The following is a 9,108-nucleotide window of genomic DNA, read 5'->3' as shown; positions in this document are numbered from 1 at the left end:
GATTCTTGACTCATCACTGAAGACAACTTTCATCCAGTCATCCACAGTCCATGATTGCCTCTCCTTAGCCCATTGGAGTCTTGTTCTTTTATGTTTAGGTGTCAACGGTGGTTTTTGATTAGCTTTCCTGTATTGAAATCCCATATCCTTTAGGTGATTTCTTACGGTTCGGTCACATACATTGATTCCAGCTTCCTCCTATTTATTTATGCTTCATTTGTTTAGTTGTAATTTTTCAGTTTTCAAGACAAATGGCCTTAAGTTGTTTGTCTTGACGCTTTGATGTCTTTCTTGGTCTACCAGTACGCTTGGCTTTAACAACCATTCCATGCTGTTTGTATTAGGACCATATCTTGGATACAGCTGACTGTGAACAGCCCACATCTTTAGCAACCATGTGTGAAGGGTTACCTTCTTCAAGAGGTTTCACCATCCTCTCTTTTGTTTAAAGGGACATTTATCTTGTTGGAGCCATGGTTCTTGCCACTCCACTTTGTCCAGCAGCCCTCCAAGGTGTCATGACTGCAGGTGTTTTTAACTCCAGACTAACAGACACATCTAATCTGGGGCAGATGTCCATTTAGGGAAAGGAAGTAGACTGGGTGTGTCCTTATTTTCTACCTCCAATTTGAGTGATTCCACACTTTTTTCCTCAGAATTGAGTGACTCCATATTTATTTCCCTCCCTGTGCATGGTCAATAAAAGTATCATTCACTAACTTCCACAATGTTTTCTCTTCATTTCTTTGAGTGTTCCTGAAAGCCAACAAGTTGCACTTTGGAATGACCTTATTATTGTATCATGTTTTTGATCTGAGTTTGTTTTACAGCATGAAATGTCTGAATGAGTGCTCATCCAAGACTGGTGATTCCATACTTTTTGCCAGGGGTTGTATATATTTAAACACTGTTAGTGATGCTGAGGTTCTTAGTAGGAAGGGTTTTGGGGAGACAGGGGTTCTGTCTAAGGCCCCATATTACCGGCCCTGCGTGAACTTGGCTTTAATGTTTAATAAGTGGCCTTCAATTATTTCCTCTGCTTCACAAGAAACAGGCAAAAAAGTCTTAGAAAACACAATCCCAACACTGCCACTGCAACTGGACTTGTGGCTAAAAAAGACCTCCCCTCTACATTCCTTCTTCCAATCACTCTCATTATCAACAGTGCTGTGTGTCTCTTGAATTAACATTATATCAATGTTCTTTAGAGCCATAAGTCTAAAAAACTCAGCCCTTTTTTCTTCATCTCTGGCACCATGTAAATTTAAAGTGCCTATTTTAAAATCACACTTTGAAATGAAGAAACAAAAGAAAAGACACAAAGACATGTAAAATATTTCTCTAAATATCATCATCAGCAGCAGTGAGTGCTTGAGCTCTGACTTTCAAAATCAGTTTCTTTAAGCGATATATTTCCTGATCTGTTAACACGTCATCAACAAAATGTCCAGTTTTCTTTGTTAAAACCCGAGAGGATTCAACAAACAATTTTAGATCTGGAAAATATTCTTCAATTTTAATCATCCTGAGTCCTTTAGTTTTTTGCAAAAACTTCTTAATTTCAGCAGGAGGATACAGATTCTGCTGATCTTGGCTCAAAGAAAAGCTACTATCAGACTCCAAGCTGCTCTCTCCTGCTTTGTTTGCTCTCTTAGCTCTGAGAGCTTTAGTGCTGCTGTTGGCAGGTTCAGAACTTTTCCTTTTCTGAGACAGTTTCAACAAATCGTCATCAAGCCGGCTTTCATCTTCACAAAGGTTTTCACAAAAATTTCATCAGATCTTTTTCCCTCTGAACCTGCATCAAAACTATTGATAGACTGATCATGTATCATCTCACCATCAGTGGTATCAACTTTATTAAAGTGATCACAACTTATAGAGGATTGCATCTCATGTTGTTCCTCTACAGTTACAACAGAAGGATCACCAGGATCCCCGGCTCCAGTAGCATCAACGACTGACTACCGTGAGACCACCAGCGGCCGTGGGGCCCGCCCCGGCGGCACCCTGGGCCGCCTCGACGGCACCGCAGCCCGCTTCAATGGAACTACCACCATCACCAGCCCTCACTAACTGTGTATTCTTGAGTTTTTCTGGGCACGATCGAATTATATGACCTTCGGCACCACAACCAAAACATTTCATGTTCTCTGAAGAGGCAAAAACCATATAATTAAACCCATCTACTTTGAAATTAAAGGACAGATTAAACTCATTAGCTGTCCTTAAGGATCATAAAAACCTGCCTTCTGTGACACACGACATGCTTAAGAAGCACAGATTTACACCCTAAAGAAACCATCTTTATGGGTGAAACAAGCTGTCCATAGCGTGACAACTCCTTAACAAGGAGATCGTTTTTAATAAACGGGGGTGCATTTGAGATGATGATCTTTTTAGCTGGACTAACCAGCGGGAGAACCGGTGTGAAAGGGTCATGAATGACAACACCCCTTTCAACCAACTCATTCACTTTAGATGTACTATCAAGAAAAATCACAATCGCTCCATTCATACGGGAAGCAGATCTCACACTATCACAACCTACCGCTCCTCCAACAGCTAAAGCTGCCTCTTCTACTGAACAATTCACTGTTGGTATGAGTTTGACAGCATGACGGCGTGTCAACTTTTCAAACTCTGCACCGCCCTCCACAACGGGCATGATGCCAAATGCCAAACCAAACCGGTAGCAAAAAACTACCAGACCAGTCTGGAACAACCAAAAACCAACTTACAGAACAAGTAACTGTACAAAGAAAAGTGTTTGAAACACCTTGCAGAAAAAAGTAGAAAGAAGACTCAAAAATCCACTCACGCCGACACTCCCGTCTCCAGCTCCATTCACTCCGCCATTCACTCAGAGAGGGAGAGAGAGAGAGAGAGAGAAATTGATTGATTTGGAAATACTCATTTATTCACTCAGTAGTGATCCATATGAACATCTAACAACTTAATTTACCTAATTTAACACATTCATAAATGAAAGTTCAGAATTATTTAAAGTAAATTATAAGTGTGGCAAGCTCTCACTAGTCTAGTCTATTAAAGCTCTTTTGTACGCAACACATTTAGTTCATCCATTTTTCAATAACATCACTCTTATTCATACTCTTAAAAAGCTTTACTCAATCAGTATTCTGTTCCTTATTAATTTTATATTTTCTGCTCAAATAAATTGCTGACTTTGCTTGACCAAGAAAAAAATTCAATAACCATCCAGTTTTCTTTTTCCCTTTGTCATATGTAAAACCAAAAATAAAAATCTGTTCTGTGAAACTTTCTCTAAATGATTCCCAAATATCTCTTAGTAATGTCAATAAATCCATAATTCTGAAACATTATACAAAACAAGGAAAAATATTTTATCTTGATGAACAGAAGGGACATTTATCTGAAACAACAGGTCTAATAACAGAAACCAAAGCATTAACTGCAAAATTACCATACAAGATTATCTACTATAATCACCAATATTTTTAGTCAATGTTGGCTTATAAAGTAACCCCCATCCAGGTTTCACCTCAAAACCAACTTTAAAAAAAATCTTTCTAAGGAGTATCTTTTATATCTTTCAATTTTAGTTTGTTCAAAGCCTTAGCACATCTCATAATCTTTCCATTCACAGAATCCAAAAACGTCCATTCATTTTTATCCTTCTCTAAAAAAAAAGTCCAGGACATTCAAAGTTTTTCAGTTTTGGCTTAGAACACAATTTAAAGAAAATACCTGCTTTATCATGTGCTAGAAGTCCATTAAGCCATCCCTTTATGACTTTTTTGTCAGCCTCTGATAACATTTGCCTAATTTTTGGCAGCAATATGCCTACAGTTCATAGAGTGATTTTCCAATCTTTGAGCTAAGGAAACGACATCATCCATTTCCGTTCCAACAAGTTCAAGCAGATGTTTCAGCATAACCACGCCCCTTTTCATCAACAGTTCAGAAATCATAGCCATATTGTCCCAAGCTGAACCCAGATGAGATCCCTTGAGGACAGGTTCCAGTATTAGCCACTTTAAAGATGTGAACGTTCCAAGTCTCTGTTTCCATGAGGTTCCAAGATTTTAATACATGAACATAAAAAGGTGACAAACACTTTACACTATATTTTGAGTGGTCAGAAATAGAATCTAAATTTCCAACTTTTGAAAAAATAAAAAACATCCTGTAACCTGTCTCCACAAAACATTTTGATCACCATACACAAAACTCTGTAAAAACTGTAATCTGAAGGTCGCGTTCCTACTTTCTAAATGAATCAAACCTTGCCCTCCGGCTTCCTTTGATAGAAACAAAACACTCTGCAGGACTCAATGCAATCTATCCGAAAAGAAATTTAAAATAATAGTTTGTAATTTCACCGAAAGACTTGGCGGGTGTTCCAAGATAGTTAAGCGATGCCACAAAGTTAAAGCAACAAGATTATTAATAATAAGTGTATGGCCTCCATCTCTTTAACCTACCCTCCATCAGCTCACTAAAACCTTCCCAATTTTAGATGATCTACATTTGATCCCCCAAGCAAACACCCAAATATTTAAAACCATTTTTCACCCATTTTAATTCATCAGGTAGTTTATGTTCCTCTTTTGTCCACTTACCATCTAACAAAGCTTCACTCTTGCTCCAATTAACTGTGGATGAAGAAATAATACCAAAGCATTCAATAATTTCAGTTAAAGTAAAGACATCTGATTCCCCTGGTATAGCTACATTAATGTCATCCGCTTATGCAGAAAGTTGAAAAGGTAACATTTCATTTAATTTTACACCCTTCTTTTGATTTGACATAACAAGGATTCAACACTCTACAAATACAACATTCCTGACATTGCACAACCGGTGAGATCTAGTTTTAAATTGTATGTTTGTTTTTAAACTGTTTTTTTTAACGATTTGTCTTTTTTGAATATGCATTTCTCTCCAAATATCAACCAAAGAAAAAACTTCAATCAAATGTTTTAAGAAAGAAATGGTTCCTATCCAATTGATCATTTTCTGTAAAATCAAAATCTCCAGCCAAAAACTTAAAATCTTATGCATCACATTTACATGAAACATTTTCAAGTTTATGTAAAAACAGAAAACCCTTTCTTGTCCTGTGATTGGAGCATGTACATTAACAAAAACAATATTAAAACACTCATATTTTGCTTTCACTGTCACAGTTGCTGCTGAGCTGTGACCACTCACACCTGATCATCATCACCCTGATCTCCAGCTACTGCCATATAAGGACAGATCTTCCTCCTGCACAGTGTCAGATTGTTGTGAAACCCTCAGCAGTAACACCATCAGGCCTGCTGTTAGCTACTTGAGCTATTTGCCTGGTTATTAACCTGTCTGTCTCTTCCCTACTGTCCAGATGCCCTTCCTGCCCCCGATCCTGACCTACTCCACTGAATTTGGACCTCCTGGCTTTTGACCCTCCGTCTGTCTGACCCTGAGATCTGGAACCGTCTGACCTGGATTTGGATTCCCTGGCTCTGACCCTGGCCTGTCTGACTGTGAAAAAGCCGATCCCTCAATAAACACCTGTTGTGTATTCACTGCTCAGTCCCTGCTTCCTTCAGTGCCTGGATCGTGTCATTCACTACCATTAATCTACCTTTTTCACTTCTTCAAATTAATATGACTCTGGTGAAAGAAAAATAAATGAATTGCAAGTTGCCTAGTAGCCTGGCTTAAATGACTCAATAATTTGCCTTCCCCCTCCCCCCCATTCTCTCATCCAATCTATCTCATTTAAACAATCACTGTGTACAATCACTGTGGACCATCAAAACATTTATATGTTTTAAGTTCATTTAATCAAACACACTGACTCACTTCCTCACATCTCTGGCCCAGATCAGATTCAAAGTAGAATCTCTGAAGTGGTTCATTACAAAATATGGAAGGATTAAAACAAAACAAAAAATACAGATAGCAAACTTCAGACTCATCATCACCGTTAAATTCTTGCTTAAGTTTTCCGTTTTTAACCGGTAAACTTATTTGTCACTATAACCCTGATAGGTATTTTTCTCGAACCTACATAAAAAGACCACAGACAACGTATATGAATTTTATAGACAAAGCTTTTGCAAAAGGAGAACTTTCCATCAACAGCTCATCAGCCGTTCACAGAGAGTTCTGGTCTGCTTTCGCGTGAGCCCCTGTTTTATTGTCAAGCAGAACAGCCAGAAAAAAACAACAAAGGTCGTAAAACTTCTAACCTAAACAAACCAGCAACTCAGTTCCAGGTGTGATATCTGATCTACGATCTGAGCCCAGTTCAGCTCTAGGTCAAACTGTCAACAAAGAGGGAGGATAAACAAGAGACAAAATACGACTGCTCACAGGCAGTTAGGAGGTATTCTGGTTGATAAGAATTAAGGTCTGGGAAACACAGAGTTAACTGTCTCACATGAAGATAAACAGACAGTCGTAACCTCCAGGTCAGTTTATACACACATAAGGAAGAGAACACTTTAAACTAAAAATCACAATAATACTGATTAACATTAGACTGAATATGAACTAAAGTAATAACAAAATGATAATACCAAAAATCTCTATCAAACCCCCTTTTCTTTTATTATTCAGCTGAGATCTCATATACAGAAGAAAACGTTTCTTGTCAGGAAAAGAATTCTCTTTTACATTTTTCATGTTCTTTGAAACTTTCAGAAAGTGTTTAACATTTTGCACACCATAACTTTTCCTCTGCTGAACAAGAAATTTACAAGATAAACTGACCAAACTATCTCCAGTCCAATCTTCATCTCCACCTTCTTCCTACTCGTCATCTATTTTGCTTTCTGATTCTAGAACCTTTTCCTGAGCATTTCATTTCTGTATCTCTTTCTTCATTTTCTGTTTAAGAACTAGCACACTCAGACTTTTCTTTTTACAGAAACTTCAAAACCATCATTCTCCACTTTGGCTGCTTCCCATATCCTCTATTTTGTCTGTTTGTTTTTCTCTGATGAGACATTAGTAAACTCTGACTCTTCCACAGTGTTATCTTCCTGCCTCTCCTGTGAACCTATCACCATTTGACGTTTCAGGATCTGTTCCTCTTAGACATTTTTCATGCACTTCTTTTTCATTATAAGTAGTCTTCTCAGAAGTTTGCCCTTCTGCTTCATTTGTCACTGCACTCCCTGAATCATTGTCCTCTTGCTTCTGCGTTTTTGAAATTCAAATTTGAATTCAAAAATACTTTTTTAATTTGCTATTAACTTAGATTTTTCAAAGAGTTCAAAGAGGGTGATGGCTGTTGGCAGGAAAGATCTTCTGCAGCAGTCTGTACTGCACTGAATCTGAAAAAGCCTCTGACTGAAGATGCTCCGCCTTCCCAAGACAGTATAGTGAAGAGGATGGTCAGCTTTTCGCCTCCTTCATCTCGAGTTTGCTCCGAATTATTAGGAGGGGGATTATTTCCAGGACACACTCGAACCAAATGACCAACTTCCACACAACCAAAACACACCATAGTACCTGAAGTTACATAAATAGCGTAATAAAACTCATCCACTCACACATTGAACATTAAGTTAAGGTCCTCATTCTTTTTATTCAGAATCATAAAGACTCGTCTTCTGTGTGAAACAATGTGCTTTAATTGCTGCGACTTGTAACCAAACAGCATTTCTCTGACCAGGGAAACAATTTTCCCATGCTGTTACAATTCTCTCACCTACAATTCATCACTGATGAACAGAGTTACATTTACAATTGTGATTTTTTTAGCAAGAGTACTCAACAGGGAAACAGACAAAAAGACATCATTCACAACAATGCTGTTTGCCTTCTCCACACTGTCAACAAAAATGACCAGAGTGCTGTTCATCCGAGCAGCAGATTTAATGCTGCTATGACCTAGAACTCCTCTCACCGCCAAACTACAGTCCTCCACTGTCATAGAGGTATTACCGAGTATGATCTTCATGTGTATGATGGATTTTCCCAAACTTACAAACTATGTTGTCTGTAAGTTTGGGAAAATCCATTTCCGACATTTTGCATCAAAAGGCAAAATGCCCGTTGTTATGCACAGAAATGTAACAAATTACTCTTAATCTAGCACCACAACCACAATAATCTAAGAATAATACCCAGAAAAAACCATGAGAGATAGAAAAAGCAAAGTTAGAAATTCTCAATCTCTCAGTCTACTCAACACACTCCTGATGGTGAGTGAGAAAGAAAAGAAAAAAATAATGTATAAATGATAATATAATGATGATAATAATAATAATAATAATAATAATAATAATAATAATAACTATTCATATTATTCATATTATTATTAGCAATAGTAAAAGTTATAGTAGAAGTAGTAGTTAAAACTTTAGCTCTACATTTTATGCTGATAATTGTAATAATTGTCATAACAGCTTTGGAGGTAAAAAAAAAAAAAAAGAAGAAAAAAGAAATGCATAGATTGTAGAACAGATTTTGAGTAGAAAATAATTTTATTGAAATGCAAAATAAAAAAAAATCTTTGCAAAGTGGATTCATGTTCCAAGACTAGAAACAGTTAAAAAACAGAGCCTAGCCTTTCTAGAATGCTCTAAAGTCTGAAGCATTGAGATCTTCTACATCAGTGGTCCCCAACCCCCGGTCTGTGGACCGGTACCGGTCCGTGGACCAATTGGTACTGGGCCGCGCAAGAAATAATTAAATATTTCCGTTTTGTGTATTATTTGAGTCTGGTGGATCTTTTATTTTGAAAATCCTTTAACCGGATTCTCTTGGTTACTTGCACACCAACAATGAGCCCACAAGAAGCAAAATGAGTAAGAAACAGATCAGATGTCTTTGGAAAGTTTCTTGGCAAAGGGGAAAGGCCCAGACAGGAGGATGGATTTATCCCGGACAGGTAGGTGATTCCCACATTACAAGCCCGCTCTGCGTAACATGCAGCGACCGGCTGCTAATGAGGCAATGAAGCTTCAAGCTGCTTCGCCACGTTCAGACCAAGCAGGCTGTGGATGTAAGCAACACTTCAGGTGTCATTGTCTCCCATCACTCCCTGAGGGACGTCAGAGAAACAAGCTCAGGGATCCCGTTAGTCATTATCGTGAGTTAAAAATTTCATGAAAGTAAAATGCTCGT

The 9,108-nt window shown here is 37.9% G+C and overlaps 1 long non-coding RNA gene across 1 annotated transcript in view; it reads right to left on the bottom strand.

Annotated features, from left to right (window-relative positions):
- Positions 1-210: 210 nt before the first annotated feature.
- LOC106964528 (uncharacterized) overlaps positions 211-9,108 on the bottom strand; it is a 17,133-nt gene continuing 8,235 nt past the window's right edge. The window contains exon 3 of the long non-coding RNA XR_001428446.1: positions 211-666. This is a non-coding gene — a long non-coding RNA (uncharacterized LOC106964528). The remainder of the gene's footprint in view (positions 667-9,108) is intronic.

The sequence above is a fragment of the Poecilia latipinna genome, unplaced genomic scaffold (genome assembly GCF_001443285.1).
Source record: "Poecilia latipinna isolate Pla-1442-1.1 unplaced genomic scaffold, P_latipinna-1.0 Scaffold1686, whole genome shotgun sequence".
NCBI classification, from domain to species: Eukaryota; Metazoa; Chordata; class Actinopteri; order Cyprinodontiformes; family Poeciliidae; genus Poecilia; species Poecilia latipinna.
The sequence above is the reverse complement of the archived record's forward strand: the minus strand, read 5'-3'. Positions and strand labels throughout refer to the sequence as shown.